Here is a 16205-nt window from a genome sequence, read left to right as displayed (position 1 = left end):
AGCCTACTTTGATTTATTACTGTTGTGCAGAGGTGTTATGTGAACAAACAGCGTACGGTCCTGTCATTTATCATCACAATTCACTATGTGCACCGAAGTTCAAATAACAGCATGGGAATTATTAATGATTCTAACATAAACATAATTAATCAGTCACAACATTTCATTAGTAACCAAGTAATACAACTAGAGCTCTCTCCCTCATACTCTCTCACAATCTGTTTCTATACATGCACTCACTCAAGCACACCGGTATTTATACACACAGCGTCTTCTAATCTGCGTATGTTAAGTGACAGGTGGTAAATAGTGTGCTAATATGCTAGGAATCTCACTAAATGCATAGCATTAGGAAAGCCAACATACAGCTTGCACCACAGCATCATTGAAGGTTAAGTCCCTTTGTAGAGGGAGTTTGGGGATTTTAAGGTGCATGAGCTACCCACATTACTATGATTATATACTACTGGTTGTTTTAAAACAACAAAACTAAGTGAGATCCATCTTGTTAAGCTTTTCACACCCAATGTAAAACAAACTTGTGCTCCAAAGCAATGGACTAGATATAGTTTGTCCCTAACCACTGATCTGGGGTCAGATACTTTCTGATCCCCCTTATGGTCAATGTTATTATTGGACGATGATGTAATCTGATCCCTCTTATGGTTAATGTTATTATCGGACGATGAGGTAATCTGATCCCCCTTATGGTTAATGTTATTATAGGACGATGATGTAATCTGATCCCCCTTATGGTTAATGTTATTATTGGACGATGATGTAATCTGATCCCCCTTATGGTTAATGTTATTATTGGACGATGATGTAATCTGATCCCCCTTATGGTTAATGTTATTATTGGACGATGATGTAATCTGATCCCCCTTATGGTTAATGTTATTTTAGGACGATGATGTAATCTGATCCCCCTTATGGTTAATGTTATTATCGGACGATGAGGTAATCTGATCCAGGATATGTGGTTGGACTGGAGACAACTTCTACCTTAAAAAATTGAAGTTTAATGTAATTTGACCCACAAGGATTAACCCATTGTTAAAACAGTGGGTTAGGTTGTGGAGTACTCCCTCTGGTTGTTTTTCCAAGACAGTGAACGTCATCCCCAACCCTTAATCCTACAGAGGCACATCTATGGGACAGTTGTATATAAACTCAGCTCTGACAGAACACTGGCATCAAGCTTTGGTGAAGGAGTAATCTAAGGAATCTCTACAGCTAAAGCCAAGGACCCATCCAAAGTATCTCCAAACTTTTATGAAAGATGGACCACAGACCTCCTCTTAGCCTGCTGCTGCTGCTTCTGGGCCTATCACAGGCCAGTGGAAATGAGATCCATGAGCTGGACCATGTGTCCATCACTTCAACGATCCTGGTGTCCAACAATGGAACTAATGAGCTTCTGCTGGAAGGAGACATTCTGGCTCCTAGAACCAGGAACGCTATGAAGTGCTTTAGCAGCCAGTACAGCTGTCTGTGGAGGAAGTCGATTGACGGCTTGGTGTACGTGCCTTACATCCTCAGCAATGTATATTCCAGCTTGGAGGTAGAGATGATTGAGACGGTCATGAAGTACCGGCAAGACCTGCATCCGCTTCATCCCACGTCGGAGACAGACTGCCTACCTGGACATTCAGAGCAGTGGCGGGTGTTTCAGTTCCATGGGGACTGTTGGGGACAGGCAGACATTGTCTCTTGCACAGTTTGGCTGTGTTCAACATGGTATCATCCAGCATGAGCTGCTTCACTCCCTGGGCTTCCACCACGAGCACAACAGGAGTGACCGTGACCAGTATATCAGGATCAACTGGCAATACATCTATAACTACGCCGTCGAGAACTTCCAGAAGCAGGACACCAACAACCTGAATACTGCATACGACTACTCCTCTGTCATGCACTATGATAGAACCGCTTACACTAACGACTACGGAAAGGAAACCATCACTCCCGTCTCAGACCCATCTGTGGCCATCGGACAGAGACAGGGCATGTCTGACATTGACGTCCTGAGAGTCAACAAGCTCTACCAATGCTAAGAGGAAGAGCCACGTGTGAGAATTAGTTAAGTTGAATAGTGTATACTTCCATGTGCTGACTGCTGTTTAATTGGGTGTTTGTGTGTTTGTGTGTTTGTGTGTATCCTTTTAGTAATTGTGGGTGGTAATAAAGCGTGGTTATGGTTTTAAAAAAGTGCATGACTTTGATAATTATGAGTGGGATATTTATCAATTGGATTGGGTCCTGTAATTATTAACTGCAGATCTTGGTGGTTGGTGTTATTCCGAAGAGTTCCAACTGCAGATTGTTCTAACATTAGTCCTATTTAAGTAATTAATCTAAAAATATCATCATCCTTTTCTGTCATTAAGGAGGTGGGTGGTGTGATGTTCATCTGGAGAGATGAACTGATGAGAGAAGAGAGGCTGCAATTCTTCCATGAACATGAACATGAACTGAACATGAACATGAACATGAACATGAACTGAACATGAACATTAACATGAACATTAACATGAACATTAACATGAACATGAACATGAACATGAACTGAACATGAACATTAACATGAACATTAACATGAACATTAACTGAACATGAACATGAACTGAACATGAACATTAACATGAACATGAACATGAACATTAACTGAACATGAACATGAACATGAACATGAACTGAACATGAACATTAACATGAACATGAACATGAACATGAACATGAACATTAACTGAACATGAACATTAACATGAACATTAACATGAACATTAACATGAACATTAACTGAACATGAACATGAACATTAACATGAACATTAACATGAACATTAACATGAACATTAACATGAACTGAACATGAACATGAACTGAACATAAAACTGAACATTAACATGAACTGAACATCAACATGAACTGAACATAAAACTGAACATTAACATGAACTGAACATCAACATGAACTGAACATCAACATGAACATTAACTGAACATGAACATGAACTGAATTAATAGGAGTACAATATGGGCAGGGCTTGACTTGGACTGAAACGGGTACCGGTACTCATTTAGGGTGCCGGTACTCATTTTGGGTACCGGTACTCATTTAGGGTGCCAGTACCGTTTATATTTAGGTGCAGGAACTCCTCAATACTCCTCAATAGCTGATATTGTATAGGAGGTGCAGGAACACGAGTAGTAGAACATGTTTAGTGCCGGTATTCAGCTCCGATGAGCTCCTGCCCAAGTCAAGCACTGAGTATGGGAGACTTTACAGGCATCATTATGTTTACAGTTGTGTGGTTAACCAACGCCTTCACCGCATGGCCACTGGCTGTCAATGACGTTGATCGCATTAGTTTAGAGGAAAAGAATAACAGGCTTTTGTTCATTTGATTAAATAGCACATTACTGAAATATGATGTTGGAAAGGTAGGAAACAGGGAGACACAGTAGTTGGAAAATGATATTTCAAAGCCCTGTGTTATTTCTCCATACTGGACCCAACGTGAAGTCCTCCTGTTGTGATGACATTCCTATAGCAGTAATCCATTACCTCTGTGTCTAATTGAGTTTCCAGTAGATGCAGCATGAAATAAAGCATCATACAACAAGTCCAATAATGAAATGTTACATCAGCCGAAATAGAGAGTCAGGCCACGTCTCTGCTCCAGTGATCTATCGGTGATGATGAACAATTTATTAACCAGTTTTACTCTAACCACATACCAGCAAGGGACAGGACACGGAGTGACTAACCTGTCAGCAGAGATTCATTTCTGCAGAAGAATAATCATTTTTCCCCCTCTGAAAATGAAGCATGCCCTTTCAAGACCAATAGAATTTGAGATTCTGTGAGTTCTTCCCAAGGCTGAAGCATTGGAAAAGGTGGAGATTTTTTTTTCTCTCTGCAGGTTTTACAAAACAAACAGTTCTGTTTTGTTTTATCCATGGAGCTGATTTTCTTGTCGATCAAACCTATATTTATTTATTTACTGTGTTTAGATGTTTGTATTTTTATGTGTTAATCTTTCTGGAGCAGCTGTATGGCAGGGATTAGGCGACAATGGAGACTGCTGTACCATTGGTGATTGGACAGCGGATCGTTTTGAAATAAACAACACATTCCAGCAGGGAATAGGGAATAGCCATGGACTGGGGCTACCAGAAGATTATCACTGTCCAGCAGAATAAAACAGACATCATGTGATGCCTAATTCAAAGACTGAATTAATCAATGACTGCTTTGACACAGCCAAACTAGAGCCAGAAGTATTTAAACATTCTAGCACGGCTTTATGTGAATTAATGTGGCCTCCTCAGAGTTAACATAGGGGTGCCTACAGAAGACCTGAGCTGAGCCCTAACAGTCTCAGTCAGAGCCCTGAGCTCCCTCAGTGGATGGCTGCCATGTGCCTGTTAGCGAGCACTTTGAGCAGCATACCAATGACCAATGATACCAATGACATCATCCGTGTGCATCTTGGGGTTTATAACGAGTTTTGTGGAGGCATTGTCTACTAATTGTCTACTAATTGGTTGATGATCTCATTGGAAACACGTATTCCCTCTATCTATTTTACTACAGAACCATGGAAAAGTGCCTTTTTCACATATGTTGATGTTGGGCTGGTGCTGGAGATGATGAATATGAAGGTGAAAGATTGTGAAACTTCCTTTTAAGATACATCTCGTGGTATTTTTCTCATGTTTTTCTTTTTATGGTAGCTATAACATGTACATTCTAATAGCATTTTTGTATCTCAGTGCTAAATGGAGGCTTGACGTAGTTTTTTCCTTTGTAGATGAGTTGGTAGAGCATGGTACTTGCAATGTCAGGGTTGTGGGATCGATTCCCATGGGGGACTGTTATGAAAATGGATGCACTCACTACTGTAAGTTGCTCTGGATAAGAACATCTGCTAAATGACTCAAATGTAGTATAATACCACAGTATATTTCCACTTCATATGGAATTATGTTTTTCTATAAACAATTTATGTTTGCTGTATTCCTCACATATTTTGTTTCACAGACTCTGTTTTCGAAGCCCAGCATCATTGTTTCACCTGTACTCTCATCCTCTAAAACACCATCAGGCTATGCAACACAATCAAGCCTTGCTTTTGGCATTCCTCACAGCACCACAGCCATTTAGAATCGTCCTGTGCCTGTTACCAAGTCATCAATCCAGCACCTTGGTTGAAATGTTAAATGTCTATTGGACTGACAAATCAAGTTGTTGGGAGAAAGGTAAACATGCATGTATTTAATTTAATTGTGAATGAGGCTGGTGTCTCTGTGTTGATGTTGTGACCTTTCAGGTCTAAGAGGCATGTCAAGGTGTTCAGAGAGAGACATGGTTGATGGTGACATGTGATCTGCTGTAGACAACAGGAGCATGCTGGCGGTTCAGGGGCTGTTGGAGGAGATGCCCTGGTCCTTTTGGGATTGTGACTAAAGGGAAAAGAGTCTGGCTTTCCAATTCTCTCTCCCCACCTTGTTTGTTTGCTTTTGTTGTAGGCCAAACAAACAGGCAAATATGAAATGCTAATTCATGTGTATGAAATATTAATGTCACCTTTATGCAGAACTTCAAGAGAGCAGTAAGCAAAGCATCTCACCTTCTTATTTATTATTCACAGTACAAATGACTTGAAAAGGAATCAGTCCTTTGTCAACAGGCCTATGAGAGGAATATGTATCATTCACCTTTAAACAGCTTCCACAATCTAACCAGATTAAGCGAAAAACTCTGCCCACAACTTGGGAGACACCTCAACACTGCTCCAACAGTGAACTTTTATCCCACTCATTGGAGGGTATCCAAATTGTAAATGGAAATGCTTTTGCAGAGTTGGTGAGAGGGTTAGCGACGGTGCTTGTTCTGATTAACGAGACAAGCAGACATGATTAACATGCCTCTGATTGCACTGTCTGTCTTCCAAATGGACAGGACCTCGCTGCTCACCCCTCCACCATCCCAGTCCAAATGACCGGCAACGGAGATATGCCTGTCAATCTCCAGCACTTACTCATCCTAACGGCCCCCATAGTCTGCAGTAAATCAGCCCTGGCTCAGGAGGAGATGAGGACCCCAAGGGACGGAGGCCCAGGAGGAGATGAGGACCCCACGGGACGGAGGCCCAGGAGGAGATGAGGACCCCACGGGACGGAGGCCCAGGATGTGATGAGACCCCATGGGACGGAGGCCCAGGAGGTGATGAGACCCCACGGGACAGAGGCCCAGGAGGAGATGAGGACCCCACGGGACGGAGGCCCAGGAGGTGATGAGACCCCACGGGACGGAGGCCCAGGAGGTGATGAGACCCCACGGGACGGAAGCTCACTTGGGCTGGCCCACACCTCGCCTGGCCTTGCCCACCCATACAGCTCTCCATCAGCCTGAGCACCACTACACAGGGGGCAGAGAGAGAGGAGGGTCTACAGGGGCATGGAGAGGAGAGGGGAGGGGCTACGAGAGACAACAGAGGGGAAGGTTGGAGTTTTAGAGGTGGAGCTAGTTTGCATACTGATTGCTGAGACCCACCTTGATATACGTTGCGGTACCTTAAAGCTAATTGGAGAAGCCATAGATTAGGATTTAACTGTTTGTTTGAGTGTTCAATGATGAACTGTTTTTACCCTACTGTACTTATCCTACTGTACCTATCCTACTGTACTTATCATACTGTACTTATCCTACTGTACTTATCCTACTGTATTTATCCTACTGTACTTATCCTACTGTACTTATCCTACTGTACTTATCCCTTAATCACCCAGTAGTATAGAAATACCCCCCTCCTTCACTATCCATTACAGTACAAATACCCCCTCCTTCACTATCCATTACAGTACAAATACCCCCTCCTTCACTATCCATTACAGTACAAATACCCCCTCCTTCACTATCCATTACAGTACAAATACCCCCTCCTTCACTATCCATTACAGTACAAATACCCCCTCCTTCACTATCCATTACAGTACAAATACCCCCCTCCTTCACTATCCATTACAGTACAAATACCCCCTCCTTCACTATCCATTACAGTACAAATACCCCCTCCTTCACTATCCATTACAGTACAAATACCCCCTCCTTCACTATCCATTACAGTACAAATACCCCCTCCTTCACTATCCATTACAGTACAAATACCCCCCTCCTTCACTATCCATTACAGTACAAATACCCCCTCCTTCACTATCCATTACAGTATAAATACCCCCTCCTTCACTATCCATTACAGTACAAATACCCCCTCCTTCACTATCCATTACAGTACAAATACCCCCTCCTTCACTATCCAATACAGTACAAATACCCCCTCCTTCACTATCCATTACAGTACAAATACCCCTCCTTCACTATCCATTACAGTACAAATACCCCCTCCTTCACTATCCATTACAGTACAAATACCCCCTCCTTCACTATCCATTACAGTACAAATACCCCCTCCTTCACTATCCATTACAGTATAAATACCCCCCTTCACTACCCAGTACAGGACAAATACCTCTCTAACATTTTTTATGCAAATTTGATCTGCACTAAATTCTCCCTCGGAATCAATTATGGCCCGATCGATGGAGTCAATATGCCACTGGTCCTTGGGTTTAGATATGTATTTGATCAACTTTCCTCTCCCTTCAATGGCCATAGCACGGGAACGTAATGCATTAATGTGTCGTAGGAGACCGGCCATCTGCAGATACTCATTAACCAGTGGAGAAACGTTAGAAGCAGTGTACAGTTCTGTGCCATTCACCTGGGGATGGACACACGGTAGAGAACATCCTCTCCTTGGCCCTGCCTACCGGAACAGGGTCAAAAACCATTTGTTATTTCCAACACGTTCATTTTCAGCCCTGCACCATCTTAGTAGTGTGACAAATAGTCCCCGAGGCCTGCTATATAATGACTGCTGTTTTTTCTCATAAACACACGTTTTGTTATCGTCTCTCTGCAAACCAAATCTCCCTCCTTGTTGTTAGTACTTTATCAGAATATATACTGTATGTTTCCTGGACTTCCGCAAATTAATTTATTTAGCATTGCCATGTTTATTTTTATGAAAAAATATATATATATTATCTGGCGTGCTGAGTACTTTATTAAAAGTAGAAAAGAAACTTGGTCTTAAATCAAGCAAACTCCTGAGTTCCTTACGACTTTCAGCAACCTTCAGGTCGGACTCATAAAAGCTGGCTAACTGTCACCCCTGTCAGCGCCAGCTGAGAGGTGGAGGACACATGTCATCCTGGTGAAATTGAAAATGGCTTCTGAGGCCCCCTTTCTGAGAGCCTGCCACTCTCTCTCATCCCTAGGCAGATTTAATGCCCCACACTACTCCTGTGAGCAGTAGCCCCACCACACTACATCAAGGGGTGTATTATTTTCTGTGTGTGCGTGTTATGTGTTGGAAGAGACCCAGGATGCGGAGTGGAACTTTCCAATCCGAGAGAAATGGTGTTTCATAGTGCAGTCCGAGAGAAATGGTGTTTCATAGTGCAGTCCGAGAGAAATGGTGTTTCATAGTGCAGTCCGAGAGAAATGGTGTTTCATAGTGCAGTCCGAGAGAAATGGTGTTTCATAGTGCAGTCCGAGAGAAATGGTGTTTCATAGTGCAGTCCGAGAGAAATGGTGTTTCATAGTGCAGTCCGAGAGAAATGGTGTTTCATAGTGCAGTCCGAGAGAAATGGTGTTTCATAGTGCAGTCCGAGAGAAATGGTGTTTCATAGTGCAGTCCGAGAGAAATGGTGTTTCATAGTGCAGTCCGAGAGAAATGGTGTTTCATAGTGCAGTCCGAGATGGGCAGTATTTCTGTTTCATGTACAGTATTTAAAATACGTATTTTTATTACTTCTGAGTATTTTGTACTACAATGGGCTGAACCACACTCCAATGTATTGTGTAACAAGATACTTTCAAAAGTTGTCATTTGTATTTTCATAATGTGTGTTTATAGCAGTTCACAATTTTAATGGCTACTTTCACCCTACATCGGTTTCAAAAGTCTGATGGCACGATGGTGTGAACCAACAGGACCCTGAACAGCTTCTAACCCCAAGCCGTAAGACTGCTAAATAGTTAGTTTGATTTTTAACCAATAGTTTGCTGGACTGTCTGCATTGATTATTTTTCACTTTTGACTCATCACATATGCTGCTGCTACTGTTTATTATCTATCCTGTCGCCTAGTCACTTTACCCCTACTTATATGTACATACGTACCTCATTACCTTGTACCCCTAACACATTGACTCTGGTACCCCGTGTGTATAGCCAAGTTATTGTTACTCATTGTGTATTTCTTCCTTATGTCATTATTTTTATATTATTATTGTCCTCTCTCTGCATTGTTGGAAGTGGCCCCTAAGTATTTCACTGTTAGTCCACACCTGTTGTTTACAAAGCATGTGACAAGGAACATTTGTTTTGATTAGATACGAGTGTCATATACAGTATATACATTTAAATATATATGTAAAAATGTGCAATTACAAAGCAGGCTGAGTATTACTCTAATGAGCTCCACCCGGAAACAAGGCCAATTACAATACCCAGTGTGCTTTGTAGTTTTTCATTCTCACATGTACATGTAGATTTTGGTCATTTAGCAGACACTCTTATCCAGAGTGACAGCGCATTCAACTAAGGCAGGTAAACAACAACATATCACAGTCGTACCAAGTTAAACATTTCTACAGTATAACAGTTACTGAGAAAGTTGATGCTTTTCGGCCGACTGCTTGCAAATGTATTTTTGTATTATAAAATACAAATACATGTATTTTATTTAAATATTTTTGCAGAAGTATCTTATATTTAATTTTTATACATTGGTCTTCAGTGTATTTTGTAGGTGTACGTTGTAATTGTAATTTATGCCCATCTCTGAGTGCTGTCACTTGTGATGATTGTTAGCATTACATTCTATCTATCCTAATGTAACTGAATAGTAGCATTACTGTCACGACTTCCACCGAAGTCGGTCCCTCTCCTTGTTCGGGCGACGTTCGGAGGTCGACGTCACCGGTCTTCTAGCCATCGCCGCTCCACCTTTCATTTTCCATTTGTTTTGTCTTGTTTTCCCGCACACCTGGTTCACATTCCCTCATCAGACTAAATGTATATTACCCTCTGTTTCCCCCATGTCTGTGTGTGGAATTGTTCTTTGTGTAGGGTGATTCGCTACAGGCTGGCTTGTGCTAGGTTTGTTTCAAACCTAGGTTTGTTTGTTTTGTTCATGTTACCGTGGTTGTGCTTTCTGCTTCCTCGCCCGTGCCTTTGGGCCAGGGTGTATATTAAAGTTCTCCTGTTATCGCCCATCTCAGCTCTCCTGCGCCTGATTTCCCGGCAACCAGTCACTCACCCCGTTACAATTACATTCTATCTATCCCAATGTAACTGATTATTAGCATTACATTCTATCCATCCTAATGTAACTGATTATTAGCATTACATTCTATCTATCCCAATGTAACTGATTATTAGCATTACATTCTATCTATCCCAATGTAACTGATTGTTAGCATTACATTCTATCTATCCCAATGTAACGGATTATTAGCATTACATTCTATCTATCCCAATGTAACTGATTATTAGCATTACATTCTATCTATCCCAATGTAACTGATTATTAGCATTACATTCTATCTATCCCAATGTAACTGATTATTAGCATTACATTCTATCTATCCCAATGTAACTGATTATTAGCATTACATTCTATCTATCCCAATGTAACTGATTATTAGCACTACATTCTATCTATCCCAATGTAACTGATTATTAGCATTACATTCTATCTATCCCAATGTAACTGATTATTAGCACTACATTCTATCTATCCCAATGTAACTGATTATTAGCATTACATTCTATCTATCCCAATGTAACTGATTATTAGCATTACATTCTATCTATCCCAATGTAACTGATTATTAGCATTACATTCTATCTATCCCAATGTAACTGATTATTAGCATTACATTCTATCTATCCCAATGTAACTGATTATTAGCATTACATTCTATCTATCCCAATGTAACTGATTATTAGCATTACATTCTATCTATCCCAATGTAACTGACTATTAGCATTACATTCTATCTATCCCAATGTAACTGATTATTAGCATTACATTCTATCTATCCCAATGTAACTGATTATTAGCATTACATTCTATCTATCCCAATGTAACTGATTATTAGCATTACATTCTATCCATCCTAATGTAACTGATTATTAGCATTACATTCTATCTATCCCAATGTAACTGATTATTAGCATTACATTCTATCTATCCTAATGTAACTGATTATTAGCATTACATTCTATCTATCCCAATGTAACTGATTATTAGCATTACATTCTATCTATCCTAATGTAACTGATCATTAATGTACAGTCTGACGTAGTCATATATTACATTCAAATAAGGATTTTATTCCATGTGTTCTTCCCTCCATCTATCCCCCACAGGTCCAATAATGCCTAGATGAAATGTTCCTGTGTTAGGGACTTCTTACACTATTCATTGGTATTTATCAGTGAGACTCTTGCTATATTTCTCCTCCAGGAGCACAGTGTGGGAAACAGACGTCCACTTAGTATGCCCCCAGAATGTGAAAAGGAATATGTGGGTGGAACACAGCAAAGGACTACACACGTTCTCATGCATAATTATTGAGTCACAGAGACGTTTTCAAGTACATTTCACTCCCCTACATGAAAAGTGCTCCTATTTTCTGGAAGAGAGCGAAAGAGAAATTTCATTACGGAAACTGACATCAGTCTGAGTGCACTTCCTTTCATGCTGTTATTCACGGGCAGCTCCATATTTTTTACTGGCTTAGAAGGGAGTAAATTACATATTGACTGGCTTATTATGTTCATTCGATTTGCAGTGATCAAAAGTGTTATTGAAGTGTCAGGCTGGGCTGGTGGCCGTGGTGGTGACTGACTGTATGGATGCCAGGCAGAAGAGAGAAGAGACAGCAGCACAAGGTCTGGGAATTGCCAGGGACCTCAAGTGATTATCATGATACTTAGGCACGATACGATATGTATTGCGATTCTCACCATTCGATATGCATTGCAATTCGATACTGCAATTTTATTGCGATTTGATGTTCCAAACATATTACTCACTATATCTCTGCTGCAGAGAGACAAGAGAGCGCATGGGAAAAACATTGTTTTGGTCACTCATGGCAATAAAAGTGGTGAAAACATGCTGGTTCACTGTATAAAAAGAAGATGGAGAACAAACTATAGGATAAAAAAAAGACAGTTTTGGCGAAGGTACAGCTGACTAGTGATAGCTAACGCTAACTAGCAAATAAATAAATAAATATGAGTACAAAAGCATATGTACTGAGTTCACAAAACATTATGAACACCTGCTCTTTCCATGACATAGACTGACCAGGTGAATCCAGGTGAATGTGATGATCACTTATTGATGTCACTTGTTAAATCCACTTCAATCAGTGTAGATGGACTGGAGGAGACGGATTAAAGAAGGATTTTTAAGCAAGGTGTTCTTAATGTTTTGTACACTCAGTGTACTATAATCCAAAATAATATTCCAATATGTAACTCTATCTATTTCTTGTAACTTGGTTTTGGTCACAGGTCCAGGAATGGCTGAAGAATTGCAACATTTACCTGGAGCTAACTCTGCAAATTGCACAACTGGGTGATTTGAAAAGTCATAGTTAATCAATCAATAATATAATAATACTATGAGCAAAATATTGTATCTTTAATTTACAATCTGTAGAAACTATGAGAATAGAAAGGTTCAGAACTTTTCTGAAACATCACAGCACAGTTGAAAAATAAATGGCAAATTGAAATCCAATATAGATGGTGTTAAGAGATGGGATATGGGAGGGGTTGAATGGAGTTGAAGGGTGGGACTAACAACAACAAGATAACTCATGTAAAATATACTGTGTCTGTAAAATGTATATAGGTTCATAAATTATGTGAAACAGCACAGCACAGTTGAAAAATATATGGCAAATAGAAATGAAACTTGATGGACATCAGGAATAGATGGGAGAGGTTAAGGGTAAATGAAGGACATCAGGAATAGATTGGAGAGGTTAAGGGTAAAGGAAGGACATCAGGAATAGATGGGAGAGGTTAAGGGTAAAGGAAGGACATCAGGAATAGATGGGAGAGGTTAAGGGTAAATGAAGGACATCAGGAATAGATTGGAGAGGTTAAGGGTAAAGGAAGGACATCAGGAATAGATGGGAGAGGTTAAGGGTAAAGGAAGGACATCAGGAATAGATTGGAGAGGTTAAGGGTAAAGGAAGGACATCAGGAATAGATGGGAGAGGTTAAGGGTAAAGGAAGGACATCAGGAATAGATTGGAGAGGTTAAGGGTAAAGGAAGGACATCAGGAATAGATTGGAGAGGTTAAGGGTAAAGGAAGGACATCAGGAATAGATGGGAGAGGTTAAGGGTAAAGGAAGGACATCAGGAATAGATGGGAGAGGTTAAGGGTAAATGAAGGACATCAGGAATAGATTGGAGAGGTTAAGGGTAAAGGAAGGACATCAGGAATAGATGGGAGAGGTTAAGGGTAAAGGAAGGACATCAGGAATAGATGAGAGAGGTTAAGGGTAAATGAAGGACATCAGGAATAGATTGGAGAGGTTAAGGGTAAAGGAAGGACACCAGGAATAGATGGGAGAGGTTAAGGGTAAAGGAAGGACATCAGGAATAGATGGGAGAGGTTAAGGGTAAAGGAAGGACATCAGGAATAGATGAGAGAGGTTAAGGGTAAAGGAAGGACATCAGGAATAGATTGGAGAGGTTAAGGGTAAAGGAAGGACATCAGGAATAGATGGGAGAGGTTAAGGGTAAATGAAGGACATCAGGAATAGATGAGAGAGGTTACGGGTAAAGGAAGGACATCAGGAATAGATTGGAGAGGTTAAGGGTAAAGGAAGGACATCAGGAATAGATTGGAGAGGTTAAGGGTAAAGGAAGGACATCAGGAATAGATGGGAGAGGTTAAGGGTAAAGGAAGGACATCAGGAATAGATGGGAGAGGTTAAGGGTAAAGGAAGGACATCAGGAATAGATGGGAGAGGTTAAGGGTAAAGGAAGGACATCAGGAATAGATGAGAGAGGTTAAGGGTAAAGGAAGGACATCAGGAATAGATTGGAGAGGTTAAGGGTAAAGGAAGGACATCAGGAATAGATGGGAGAGGTTAAGGGTAAAGGAAGGACATCAGGAATAGATGGGAGAGGTTACGGGTAAATGAAGGACATCAGGAATAGATGGGAAAGGTTAAGGGTAGAGTAAGGACATCAGGAATAGATGGGAGAGGTTAAGGGTAAATGAAAGACATCAGGAATAGATGGGAGAGGTTAAGGGTAAAGGAAGGACATCAGGAATAGATGGGAGATGTTAAGGGTAAAGGAAAGACATCAGGAATAGATGGGAGAGGTTAAGGGTAAAGGAAGGACATCAGGAATAGATGGGAGAGGTTAAGGGTAAATGAAGGACATCAGGAATAGATGGGAAAGGTTAAGGGTAAAGGAAGGACATCAGGAATAGATGGGAGATGTTAAGGGTAAAGGAAGCACATCAGGAATAGATGGGAGAGGTTAAGGGTAAAGGCAGGACATCAGGAATAGATGGGAGAGGTTATGGGTAAATGAAAGACATCAAGAATAGATGGGAGAGGTTAAGGGTAGAGTAAGGACATCAGGAATAGATGGGAGAGGTTAAGGGTAAAGGAAGGACATCAGGAATAGATGGGAGAGGTTAAGGGTAGAGTAAGGACATCAGGAATAGATGGGAGAGGTTAAGGGTAAAGGAAGGACATCAGGAATAGATGGGAGAGGTTAAGGGTAAAGGAAGGACATCAGGAATAGATGGGAGAGGTTAAGGGTAAAGGAAGGACATCAGGAATAGATGGGAGAGGTTAAGGGTAAAGGAAGGACATCAGGAATAGATGGGAGAGGTTAGGGTAAAGGGAGGACAGGAATAAAAACAAACAAAAGATAACTATTGTAAAATACATTGTGTCTGTAAAAGGTATATAGTACGTATAAACTGGAATTAGAAGCCTAAGTGTTGTTGTCCATTAGTTTACTCCAATTAGGGGAGGGGTGGGTTTGTGGAAAATAATAAAGGAAAATATATTTTAAAAAGATATGTACATACAACAAGTATGGAATAATTAATTAACCAAAAAAGTGTTTTAAAAAATCTGAATATATTTATATTTGAGATTCTTCAGTAGCTACCCATTGCCTTCTCTCAACCAGCTCCATGAGGGATGCTTTTCCAACAGTCTTGAAGGAGTTCCCACATATGCTGAGCACTTGTTGTCTGCTTTTTCTTCACTCTGCAGTCCAACTCATCCCAAACCATCTCAATTGGGTTGAGGTCGGGTGATTGTGGAGGCCAGGTCATCTGATGCAGCACTCTGGGTCTTCCTTTCCTGTGGTGGTCCACATCAGAGCCAGTTTCATCATAGCACTTGATGGTTTTTGCGACTGCACTTGAAGAAACTTTAACATTTCCTGAAATGTTCCAGATTGACTGACCTTCATGTCTTAAAGTATTGATGGACTGTTGTTTCTCTTTGCTTATTTGAGCTCTTCTTGCCATGATATGGACTTGGTCTTTTACCAAATAGGGCTATCCTCTGTATACCACTCCTACCTTGTCACAACACAACTGATTGGCTCAAATGCATTAAGTAGGAAAGACATTTCACAAATTAACAAGGCACACCTGTTAATTGAAATGTATTCCAGGTGACTACCTCATGAAGCTGGTTGAGAGAATGCCAAGAGTGTGCAAAGCTGTCATCAAGGCAAAGGGTGGCTCTAAAGAATCTCAAATAGAAAATACATTTGTTTAACACTTGTTTGCTTACTACATGATCCCATGTGTGTTATTTCATAGTTGTGATGTCTTCACTATTATTCTACAGTGTAGAAATTAGTTTAAAAAAAAAATAATAACTAGAATGAGTAGTGTGTCCAAACTTTTGACTGGTACTGTATATATATATATATATATATATATATACAGTACCAGTATATATATATATATATATATATATATATATATATATATATATATATATATATATATATATATATATATATATATATAATCTATATATATAGGT

General features: G+C 40.3%; 1 pseudogene; it reads left to right on the top strand.

The window, feature by feature from the left end:
• Window positions 1-1182: 1182 nt before the first annotated feature.
• LOC112267621 lies at window positions 1183-2211 on the top strand (annotated as a pseudogene).
• The last annotated feature ends 13994 nt before the right edge of the window (window positions 2212-16205 follow it).

Source organism: Oncorhynchus tshawytscha, linkage group LG14 (genome assembly GCF_018296145.1).
Source record: "Oncorhynchus tshawytscha isolate Ot180627B linkage group LG14, Otsh_v2.0, whole genome shotgun sequence".
NCBI classification, from domain to species: Eukaryota; Metazoa; Chordata; class Actinopteri; order Salmoniformes; family Salmonidae; genus Oncorhynchus; species Oncorhynchus tshawytscha.
The sequence above is the reverse complement of the archived record's forward strand: the minus strand, read 5'-3'. Positions and strand labels throughout refer to the sequence as shown.